The sequence below is a fragment of the Triturus cristatus genome, chromosome 1_1 (genome assembly GCF_964204655.1).
Source record: "Triturus cristatus chromosome 1_1, aTriCri1.1, whole genome shotgun sequence".
NCBI classification, from domain to species: domain Eukaryota; kingdom Metazoa; phylum Chordata; class Amphibia; order Caudata; family Salamandridae; genus Triturus; species Triturus cristatus.
Genome location: NC_140579.1, coordinates 270,009,499 through 270,022,227, shown reverse-complemented (window position 1 = coordinate 270,022,227; position 12,729 = coordinate 270,009,499).

Here is a 12,729-nt window from a genome sequence, read left to right as displayed (position 1 = left end):
AAGCAATTGCAATGCACACCCTATTGATACTCACTCCTCCAATGTTACATATATCTCTTGAACTGCTGGAACTCCACTGGCTCTCCAACACAAGACATGGGCTTTAGGGACTTGGGCTGGGTTTAGACAGGTCTAGAATATGCTACACTAACTCTCTTTGCATCAGTAACCAACCACCTGACAAGCTACCATCTTGTGGAGAGTGCAGGAAGTGGTTACAATTCTCCCTGATAGATCATTCTGGTTGATTGAGAGGCAAATAGTAGTCGACATTCAAAGAAAAAATTTCCCAGGAATCAGTAGCTAAAGTTAAGTGGGTTTATTACAAGTTAATAATCATCCCAGTAATTGAAAAAAATCAATAACATGTTATAAGCATAAAGAAGTATGATCAGCAAATTAAGGCATTGAAGAAATTAGCATGAAGCATACAATGAAGACAATCAGTACAATACAGAAGCCAACAATTTGAGATCGGTGTTCTTCATATGCAATGAATAAATGATGATTAGGAGGCTTCTTCTGCTCATTAAATTGGCCAAGTTCTTTCCAAGAGTTCTCTTCTCAGGCCTCACTATCTCTAATACAATAATACTCCTATCTCAACCTACAAAACCTTGAGAATGCACCTGCAGAGGAGAGAACATGCAAAACAAGCAAAATGCATTTCATGTTAGCAAGTAAATGCCTAGTCATGCTAACTTTAATTAAACATTTGCATTGTGCACTTCAAATACATGATTATATATGCAGGTACAACTTCAAAATAAATGCAACAAGAATAAATGTGTTCATGGTTACATATGCAGTGCATTTCCAAAGAATGCAATATGACTTAAAACATTTGTGTAAATACCAATGAGTACTTTATGTTTTCATGATTAAGCTATACATTAATATGCACCTGCCATAAGTCTCTAATTTCTACAGTTAATACACTTCAGAAATACATTTCAATGCTTCACTCAATGTTTAATAAAGTTTACAACACACAGAGTATATAGTGGTAAGTGCACGTAAATATTGCGCTTCTGTGACGTGTAAGGGTGGGAGCCTAAATTGCACCGCCCCAGATGTCTTTAAGAGTGTGTAGAGTGGGGGGGCGTGGCTAGCGCCCGTGCAAGATGGCGGTTCCTTCGTAGCTCTCCCGGGGCGACGCGGAGAATGCGGCACTCAGCGAGACTCCTCACAGCGATTTAACCCTTAATAACTATGGGTTTCTACTTTGGAATCGGTGCAGGTCTGCTGGGAAGATTTAGGATGCCTAAATTCATCTGTGGGTAATCCTCTCCTTCGAAATACTGTGTAACGTCGTTACTTGAGATTACGGCTGCTATTTTGAGTTAACGCTGACGGAGCTCCGCTCCTAGCGTTTTTCGGCCAATTACGGTGACTGAGGATTCATCTACATTTCTCTACATCTTTCTTCCCCTGTCAGCCTACTAGCCAAACTGTGTGCCCATATACCCTTTACTAAGTACTTGGGCTCTTATTAGCGCGTTTTTGTTTTTGAGCGCTCTGGATTTCCTACCATCGTGCTTGTTACTATTTCTTCATAATGTTGCTGCAGCTTGAATGGAACTCATTTTGACGATACATCCTCATACATTTCAACAACTGTGGGTCAAATGCTACTTACACTTCTTCGTAATATGCTATATTTACTTCACAATTACCGAAGAGTCGACCTCTGAAATTGTGGCCGCCATTTTGTGAAGCTGCTGACAGGCTTGAGGCGTTAAAATGTTATCTTATTGTACTCTACGCCATTTAATGTCCCATTGTTAGGATATGTTGCATCTTCTTTTGCAGAGATGTTTTGCCTTTCTGGTCTAAATTGCTGTTTCTTTACTCAATTTTATTATGTGGCTCTTTCAGTTGTAGCGTTTGTTCATAGCGCTTCATTCCATTGTATTTACTTATATGCTTTTTAGTCCACCAGCTCTTTTCTGATGTTTTTTTTGCTTTAATCCCTCAACACTGTTTTGGGCTGCAGTTGCCATTTTCTATATGGGTAGACTATCTAAGGACTTGCGCAAACCTTCTCCTTCTACAACTTCTCGCAAATTTCTCCTCTATACGGGTTCTAGATACCAGTGTTTACAAATGGATGACTCTTCTGACCCCTCTGCTAAATGTCCTTCTTCTGCTTCAGTTTCACAAACGAGCGGTGCCACCAAAGGTTCAATTAAAAGACTAAAAAAGGACCCACCCTCTCCTCCCAAGCCAACTTCAACAGTAACAATGGATATTCTTTTAGAAGAAATTAGGGCCTTACGCCCTTTTATTGAAGAAACTAAAACTACGCTGGATGACACCAAAACTACTCTTCAGTTGTTATCCGACAAGTGGTCGAATATTGATGGCCGTGTTACCCTTTTAGAACAAACTGTCAATACTCTTACTTCATCTGTTGCCAAAGTTGATCCACTATATGCCCAAGTCTCTACTCTCCACAAGCAACTTGAGAACTTAGAGAACAGAAACAGGAGGAATAATCTTCGCATCTACGGCCTGGCGGAAAATTCAGAGGGATCCGATGCTTTTTTCAAATCCTTCTTGCCAAACATTCTTCAGTTGCCAGTCCACCAATCTCAACATACAAAGAGCTCATCGTTTAGGTCCTCCTCCTGCTGGGATTTCTACCACCCATGTTAAAAGGCCGAGAGGTGTTATGCTCTATTTTCTAGAGTATACGGATTTACTCACAGTTCTTTCCGCAGCAAAGGCCCTCCCTCGAGTTACCTGGTCGGGTAATCAACTTTTCTTATCTCAGGACTATGCTAAACCTACTGCTGACCGGCGTAAGGAATTTCTTTCACTTCGACCACAGTTGCGTGCTATGGGAGAGAGATATGGTCTTTTTCACCCCTGCCTTTTTATGGTGACTTTTAACAACAAGACTACTACTTATGAGGACCCGCTGAAATTAAAGAGCTTTCTGTACTCTCATAATGTCAACAGCATGGATTTTGCTGCTTCATCAAGTTCTTCATAACTGGTTTTCACTCATTTGTTTTGTATTACTGCGTTTATGCAATGTTCCTTGCAGGTCTTCATGATTGTTTGGTCTACACAGTTTTTCTAGTTGTTTGTTTTATATCCATCCTCTTTGTTCTCAATATTTAATACTCATCCTTTTTTTTTTTTTTCTTTTCTCTCCTGTACACAGATTCCTCCTTCACGTCATAACCCATCTTTTTGTTCTTGGAGTTCGTTGCAGTTGTCTTCCTTCCCCGCCTTCCCTATGGAGCTTAAGGCCCGTCGTTGTTTCATGTGGCCTCCAACCTCCTCTCCTTTTGTTTGTTCTCGACAATTTGTAAGTCTTTTGTTTTTTTTCTTCTGGTATTATGTTCTTAGGTTCTTCTCTCTGTCTTCTTTATGCTCCTCAATTACTTCCTTCCTTCTTGGCTATGTCTCTCTCCACTGTAATTTCTACCCTCCTTTCTTAATCCAGCCATTTCCTTTTCCATCTTCTTTGCTTCTATCTTCTTTATAGCTCCTCTTTTTTACTTTCCCTTTCTCTTTTCATCATGTAACTGGCTTTTACCTTGTTACTTTTTATGAAATTTCCTTCGTTTATTTCAGATGTATCTTATTATTATGCCTTTATGCTTTACATGTTCTTCTTTTTCAAGATCATTCCTCAACTGGTTTTTGGATATGCATATTTAATGATGTTTTATGCCTTTGAAACTTTTTTCTTGGAATGTTAGAGGTTTACATTCACCAATTAAAAGACAGAGAGTATTATCCCATTTGACCAAGCTTAACGCAGATATCGCCTGTTTACAAGAATCACATTTATCGGCAGTTGAATCTGCTGAATTGAAAAGGGGTTGGGTGGGTGAAGTGTATTTTTCCCCGGGCGATGGCAAACGCAATGGCGTTTTGATTCTGTTTAAAAAATCTCTACCAGTCAAGTCAATGACGCATTTTGCAGATACTTCGGGTAGGTGGGTGTTAGTTAGTTTCATTCTAGACAATGTCCCTCTTTCCATTTTAAATGTGTATGCTCCGATGAGTGGTGATGCCTCTTTCTGGACGTCTTTAGCTCCGCTAATCACTCAACACTATGTTGATAACTTTATTCTAGTGGGTGATTGCAATGAAGTTTTTGACCCCTTTTTGGATAGGCATTCAGCTAGCGCATACACTCCACATAAATCACAAAAATCTTTCACTCACCTCATTGCACAATACAAACTTACTGATGCTTGGAGACTATGTAATCCTACTCTACGAGAATACTCTTTCTTTTCACCCCCTCACCAAACTCAATCTCGACTAGATTATTTTTTTATTTCACATCACCTTACCCAATCCCTTATTTCTTCTGATATCGGCTCCCTCTTGATTTCAGATCATGCCCCAGTTTCTATTACTCTGGATGTTTTACGAAAGCCTACTTCTATTAAAAAATGGCGTTTCAACAACACTCTCCTCCTTGATGCACAATTTGTCTCTTCCTTTAAGTCCTTTTTCCACGAATATTTCCTGCTTAATCATACGGGTGAAGTTTCATTCCCTGTTGTTTGGAATGCTTTCAAAGCATCAGCCAGAGACTTCATCATTAATTATGTCTCTCGTAAGCGGAAGAAAGCCCAACAAGATACCAATCTTCTACTCTCTAACATTAAACAATTAGAACACCTATATTATACTTCTAAATCTAAAGATTCCTTAAACGATCTCATTTCTGCTAAATTTCAATTTAACAAGGACTCCACTTTTAATGCCTCTAATTATCTCTTAAAGTCTAGCGCTAAGTTCTATGGTGGGCAGAATAAGGCTGGGAAGTTGTTGGCCAATTATTTAAAGGTGAGACAAAACAAAATCAACATTGAATCTATTTATGGTCATGACGGGTTATTAAAACACAAAAGCGAAGACATCTTGCAAGAATTCTTACACTTTTATGAAGCATTGTACTCTTCCGAAGCATCCTCGTCTAAACAGTCCATCTCACAATGTTTGTCAACCATCTCTTCTCCTTTCGATACTCTTCCAGACCTTTCTTCTTTAGAATCCGATCTTACTCACAAGGATCTCTTCCAAGCTCTTCACTCTCTCAAACGTGGAAAAGCCCCGGGCCGGATGGCTTCACTGTTGAATTCTTTTCTTGTTTTTCAAATTTGCTCGTCCCCAAATTACATCTGCTTCTCTCTACCTTTCTTCAAACTGGTTCCGCTTCCGTCTCCTTCTCTGATGCCCTTATTTGTATTATCCCGAAACCGGGCAAAGATCCACAGCATTGTAAAAATTATCGCCCTATTTCTTTAGTAAATATTGATTATAACATTTTTTCCAAAGCATTAGCTTTGCGCTTAGAATCTTTATTACCCGACCTCTTAGGGAAAGAGCAGTCTGGCTTTGTTAAGGGCCGTCTGTTGTCAGATAACACTAGATTGATTTTTGACATTCTCTCCAAGACCTCTCATTATCCCCATTCCCTCGCAGCTATAGCTTTGGATGCGGAAAAAGCTTTCGATCGGGTTGAATGGCCTTATTTGTTTAAAACTCTGAAGTGGTTTGGTTTTGGTTCAAAAATTTCCTCTCTAATTTCCTTCCTTTATTCTCGTCCTAGAGCAGCAATTTCGGCAAATGGGGGCTTATCTCCTTATTTTTCACTAGGAAGAGGGGTTAGACAGGGCTGCCCACTTTCACCTTTTTTGTTTAATCTTGCTTTAGAACCTTTCCTTCTGCGTCTTCGTCAGAATGATAACATCCATGGTTTTAACTTTCACGATTCTGACATTAAAATGGCAGCTTACGCTGATGATGTCCTATTATTTCTCTACCAACCAGATACCTCCATCCCGGCCTTTTTAGACAAAGTTCATTCTTTTGCTCAAGTATCGGGTTACAAACTAAATAAAGACAAGTGCGAAATTTTACCACTCACTAAAGTTACTTTTAAAGATGACTTCTCTGCTTCAGGTTTTACTTGGAGCCCTAACTCTCTTAAATATTTGGGCCTCAATTTTCATTCCTCTCTTTCTGGTACTATCACTAAGTGTATGGAAGATTGCATTCAAAAATTAACCACTCTCACTACCAAATGGCATCCTCTTTATTTATCTTGGTGGGGAAGATTGGACACAATTAAGATGATGCTTTCTCCCATTGTTTTATTTACAATTTCTAACATACCACTCGCTATCCCCTTGAAATACTTCAAGAAGATAAGCTCTATTCTCTCTTCCTTTTTGTGGGGGCACAAAAAATCCCGTATGTCTTTGTTTAAGCTTATGCGCTCTAAAAGAGAGGGTGGAGTGAACTTTCCAAACTTTTCCTTATATCATAAGACCTTTCTCTTACATCAAGTCTCTCATTGGATTGATGATTCCTCACCATCCTCTCCTCTCTGGTTGACCTTAGAAAAGTCTTTCATTTCTCCCTTTTCCTTCAAAGAATATCTTATGTTTTCTCGCAGACCTCAATCTTTATCAACCCCCATTCTTAAATACACCTCCAAAATTCTTCCTTGTCTACCTCTTTCATCCTTTTTTGATCAACCTCTTTGGCATAACACGTCTATTTTAATCAATAATAAGCCAATTTTTTTGAAATCCTGGAGAATGCGTGGGCTTATTTGGGTGCGTCAATTGTTCCACCATACTCAGATTATTTCCTTTGATTTAGCTGCCACATCTTTTAATCTTCCTCTCGCTTGTCGAAACAAATATTTGCTACTGATGCGTGCGTTACAACAGGCCTTCGATGCTTATACTGCTATATATCCTTCATCAATCCATATATCTTCCGATACTTCCTTGCTGAATTCTTTACTTGTTAATCATTCTAAGGCTTCAAAGATATACGCTTTCCTTCACACTTTGTCCTTACCTCGCATTAAAACTGCAATAGAGGAAGATTGGGAAAAAGATTTTGCTATCTCTTGGTCTCGTGAGTTGTGGGATAAGTTGTGGTTGAAGATTCGTAGATCTTCTAGAGCCGCTAACACCACCCAAACACTATTTTTTATTTATAATCGTTTATTATTTTCACCACTTACTCTCAGCAAACATTTCCCAGAAGCCTCTGACAAGTGTTGGTCCTGCTCCTCACCACGTGCAGATCTTTTTCATATGCTTTTTAGCTGTCACCTTGCTCTTAGTTTCTGGAAGCAGGTTTGCTCTCAAATTAATAAGATTTTTTCCTCCACTCACTCCTTTTCTTTTTCTCATATTTTTTTGGGAAGCCTTTCCCCCATCTGGGATCATTGCACCTGTACCACCAGAATAATAGACTTGTTATTAGCAGTAGCATTCCAGCAAATCACTAAAAATTGGAAGGATTATACCAAACTATCTTATAAGGCTTGGTGGTATGCCATTTGCTACAATCACAGATTAGATACGACTTTTGTTTACCCCTTAACCTTAGCTATCAAGCAAAGAGAAATGTGGAATCCAATTACAGTTTTTTTTACTTGAGTGCTCGTACCTCTCTGCCTTTATCCCCGCTACAGCAAGAAGTTCCTAAACCTCCATGATTTCCTGTTCTTTATCAAACATGATTTTCATTTTTCTCTCTTTATTGTTCTTTCTTATGCTTGTGATGTATATCCCATATCTCTTTACATTGCTTTATTTCATGTCAATTGCCAGTTTTTGCTTATAATCATTCTCAAGTTTTTTAATGTTTCTCATTATAGCAAATGTTTTTGCCATTATTTACCCTGATATGTATTTTTAATTGATAGCTTTTCTTATCTTTCCTTTATTTTGTACCACTTGAGCATAATCTTTCAATAAGATTCTTTTTGAACTTAAAAAAAAGAGTGTGTAGAGTGGTGTTAGATATGACAAGGGTTGTGAGTGTGTTTTTTTCAATTCAAGAACAATTTTCTAGATATATGTATCTGCTGTGTACGAAGGTATGTGACAATCTCTCTACATTAACTGCATTTTTTAGTATATTTGCTTTTTATTTTTTAAACAATTTCACAAACTAGTTTATATGGGTATCTGCAATGGTATAAAGTTATATGACCATATTTTTCTACTTTAATAATACTTCTTTTATTCCATTTCTTTTATTTTAACAATTTTGTACGATGTGATTTAAATGGGTGCCTGCAATGTATTAAGTTATGTGGCCATCTGTTTGTGTAATAATTGTATTTTTTTCTTTTACTTTACCCTTTTCTTTTCTTTTCTTTTCATTTCTTTACTCTTTACATTTATTTACAGTGCAATTTTATGGGTGCAAACAATGTCTAAACTATGTGATAATGTTCCTGTTATTCCTTTTCCTTTATTTAGGAGTATGTTTATAATCTGGTAGTATTGCTGCTTATCAACATTGATTTCTATACAAATGCCTTGCAGTACTTGCGAGTGGACAAGTGTGGGGTGTGACTTACTCCAAGGCTTGGCTGGAATGGCTTCAACCCCTCAATCAAAGAAAAACTCCTGCACCAACACACAACATTTTATACCATAACCTTCCCCCTTTGCCCATCCTTGATTCTCCGAAAGTGTCTCAGACCAGCCATTGTCTGTTTTATGGGATGCTATCCATTATGGAACTGCAGGCACTTTTGTTTGATGTATGTGCATGAATAGAAAACCAAAAACTGAGAAACCACAATGGAGGACACCAAATCATAGAAAAACTATTTTAAGGAAAGGCGATTTTCAGGAAATACAGAAGCTCTAAAATTGAAAGAAACATTTTAAAGGAAAGAAAATTTTATGGAAAAATCCACAATGACATTTACAATTGGAGGGAGTTTATGGTTAGCAAGTGCTTTTTGGGGTCAGAGATGCGTTATGTATATGGGTGATGCGGGTTTTTAGGTGTCAGGGATAGACTTAGTTCTGGCTTAGAAATGGGTCTTTAGGGTTCTGAGATTGGTGGAGGTATGGGTGGTGAGGGTTTTTAGGGAGCAGGAATTGGTGTAATTTAGGGGTCATGAGGCATTTGTAAGGTTCACAGATGAGCGGAGATTGGAGGTGTTGAGGGGTTATTCGGGTTAATGGATGGGTGGAGGTACAGCTATGAGGGATGTTTAAGGTTCAGTGATGGGTATAGTTTAGGGGTGGTGAAGGGCATTTACAGTTCAGGAATGGGTGGAGATTAGGACTGATGAGGGTCTTTAGGGGCAGGAGTAAGTGAGTTTATGGCCAGAAAGAGTTTTAGGGTTAAGGAATGGGTCGGGTTTAGGGTTTTGAGGGGTGTTAATTGTTCAAGGATGGGTGGGTGGAGTAGAAAGGTATTTTAGTATTTAAGGATAGGTGAAATTTAGGGGTAGGCAGTAGATTTTATCGTTCATGGATAGGTAGAGTTTAGATGTAGAAAAGGTCTGCAGGGATAAGGGATCAGTGGATTTTAGGGACACTGAGGGCTTTTGGGGATTTGGGATGGATGGTGTGTAAAGGTGGTGAGGGACGTTTTAGGAATCTGGGATGTGTGCTGTCTAGGGGTGGTGAGTATTTGTTAGAGGTCAGGGATGGGTGGTGTTTAAGAGTGGTGAGGATATTTGATGTTTCAGTAATGGGTGGAGTTTTAAGCATGGAAAGGAGATTTTAGTGTTCAAGGATAGATGGAGTTTAGGAGTACTGCAGGGTCTTAGGGGTCAGGGATTGGTGGACTTTAGGGGTAGAAAGTTATTTTAGAGTAAGGAATGGGTAGAGTTTAGGGGCCATGGATGAAAGGAGTTTAGGCATAGTTAGAGTTTTTAGAGGGCAGGGATGGATAGTGCTCAGTCGTTGTGAGGGGGTTATGTTTTACAAAATAAAATATATAGCCCTGAATTAACATCCCCCAAAGTGAAACACTGAAAGCAATTCCTTTGACAAAATTGTTGCTGAAAGTAATACCTGTAGCCCTTAAAATTACATCTTAAATACCATAAGCTTGCAAAAGTCAGTTTGTAAAAAAAAGACATTCTGGGAATTGGTTTCTGTGAAATGGTAGGTGTCATTCGTCCTGCGAATTTCCATAACCAGTTTAGGTGAAATGGTTTCTCACTAATGGTATTCCATGAAGTAGTTTTTAGTGAAATCACATACAACCCTTTTGTTTGCTTGTCATTTATTATTAGATGTTTTTTTGGAAACCATATCATGGAAGTGGGAAGTTAACACAAAAGAGCTTAACAACAACAAGCCCCCTCCCCTCAAGGATACTGGGGGACATAGACTGGCACATTTGTTTTGGTTTGCAGACATTAACTCACCAAGGCTCTCAAGCGTGAATACTTTAATCGTTTGGCTTGAATGTGGTGACTAGAGCTAACTACTGTGGCACACAACCCTTGTTCCATGATCCCATACGTTCCATGCATCATTTTTATTAGCAATGTTTTTTAACAGGTGGCCAAAAGGAAGAACCTTTTAAAAAATACAGTGGCTACCCTGTCCACAAGCTTTCACCCTCAGGACAGTTATTTAATGTGTACATTTTAATGTGTTTTTTGTATGCCACAGTCAGGAACCTACGTATAGTTTGTCACTCAGTGTATTTGACCTAATTTCTTCCTCTTCCCACTTTAGGATTGCAGTTTATTATAGGTGATCCTTTGTTCTTCTGGCCCTGATAAATTTGCCACAAGGAGTTTTGGCAATGAAACATGTGGGTCAGAAGTAACCCATGGGCCATGAGGTGTACAGTATGTTTTTACAATGCACCTATGTGCCTAAAGGTATTAAAGTTTGCATGGCTCGTAGGACACACTTTTAACTTTCATGAGACTGACCATGTGTTGGATGCCTCTCTGAAAAGAGGACCTGCCTCCCTTTTGTCTTGCTGGTCAGCTTGGCTCCAAACACAGTGGAAGGGGTAGCTCCCCTGAACTGCTTTGGAGTGACCACAATGGAGTTCTGACCTTCTGCAAAGGTTTTGGGGAGGGTCACTGTAGGAGAGTATTATTCCTCCCTTCTAGAGGGAGAAGACATGTTGAAACCTACTTACCCGGTTAAAGTTAACCAGAGCCCCAGCATCACAAAATGGATGCTGCTGCCACAGACACAAGTCTGACCTCCTGCTGCTGGGAGTCCTTCCAGCGAGGGAGGCCTGGACAATAGGTTTCCTGCCTCGGGAGGTGCGAGCACCACCCTAGACAGGATTTAGTGTATTGGGGCAGGGAGGATTGACTGAAACGAGACACTGCCTGGGGCACACAAGGTGTCCCATGCATAGTCCAGTTCAAACCGGTGCTGGGGCACTCCAGCCCCAGCTCTGGCGCGAAACTGGACAAAGGAAAGGGGGTGTAGCCACTCCCCTTCCTGGTCACACCCATAGGAGGGACCTTGCAGGTAGCCCAGCCCACTAGCCCAGTATATTAGTAGCTAGTCGGGCCCAGCTAGTTGAACAGAAACTCTGGACCTTCGACATTCGACCTCAGGAAGAAGACTGAAGAAATCTCCCTTGTGGCCAAGGAGTGACCACCCTGGGCAACCAGGCACCATCCAGCGACCGCTGCTTGCTTTGCGACTGAATCCTACGAGGGACGACTGCAGAGACTGACCAGCGCCGAGTCTTCCAGACACCTCTGAACCAGATCCACATCTCCAGCGAAGTTGAGACACGTGGAGGCGACGAGGGACGTGGGACCGGCGACCTGGGAAAAGTGGCTAGTAACTGACTAGCGCGACTTCTGAGGCTTCCTCGAGGCTGTGCTTGGGGAATTGAGAAGCCCGACTCCCGAGCACCATCTGCAAAGAAGATCAGCTCCCCACACTTCACGTGTTCTGCGTGGGGCCCTTCTGCACCTGTGTTGCTCGACGTGTTGTCCGGTTGCTGGCCCGTTGGCTGGTAGCCTCCGTGACGACGAACCTTTACTTTCAACTTGCTGGTCCGGCTCCTCCAGACTGGCACCCGCTCCTCTGTAAAAGAGAAGCACCCCAGACCTTCCTGGTCTGCACCAGAAGCAAGTCCTCCATCCTGCGTGGGTTCCGCTTGCCAAGGCTTGTTGGGTCCTGACTCGACTTCGACGCCGCCGACAGCAACAGCCTTTGTGGGACAGCTCACCTCCTGGTCCTGGTCGTCCTCGACGTCTCCTGGTACCCGTGGCTGCTGCGACAAACTTCACCTCTTCACCTGCATCTTCATGACATCGCCTGGTTCCTTCCTGGTTCCTTCCCAGCTCCTGGCTGGTGACCTAGACTCTGTCCCTTCTGCTTGCAGGTTCCTTCCTTCTTGATCCCCACCTTGGGATCCACCGGACACTCTTCACTGACTGCCTGTCAGCAACTTTCCTTCAGGCATCCATAGAAGTCCACGACGAAACCCGACGCAAGTTCACACCTATGCACCCGCAGCCCGTGGGCTAGGTAACTTGGATACTTCGGTGCTCACAAGGGTATTGACTATCCTAGGGTCTAGTTTCCGAGTCTCGACTTTCTATCTATACCAGAAGTGTCCTAAAACTGCTTATTTCTAACTGCTAGTGATTCTATCGACTTTTACGCATTACGCGTGAGTGTTTCCACTCTGCACCTGAATCCCGTGGGCCTCCCACTTCCTAACTGTTGGTTGTATAGTGTAACCCCAGCGATTCCCTAGGCCTAGGCCTATCCTGTGTTCGTGACAGTGGTCCTTATACCACTTACTTAGTATATGGTTTGCGTGGCCCCTAGGGCCTAACTGTATTACTTACCTGTGTGACTTAATGTATGCTTAAATAAGACTGTGTTGTACTTACCTCGAATCTCATAAAGAGTGCTGAGGGTTTGCCTAGAATAAATACATTCTATTTTTATATATATCTGTTGTGGT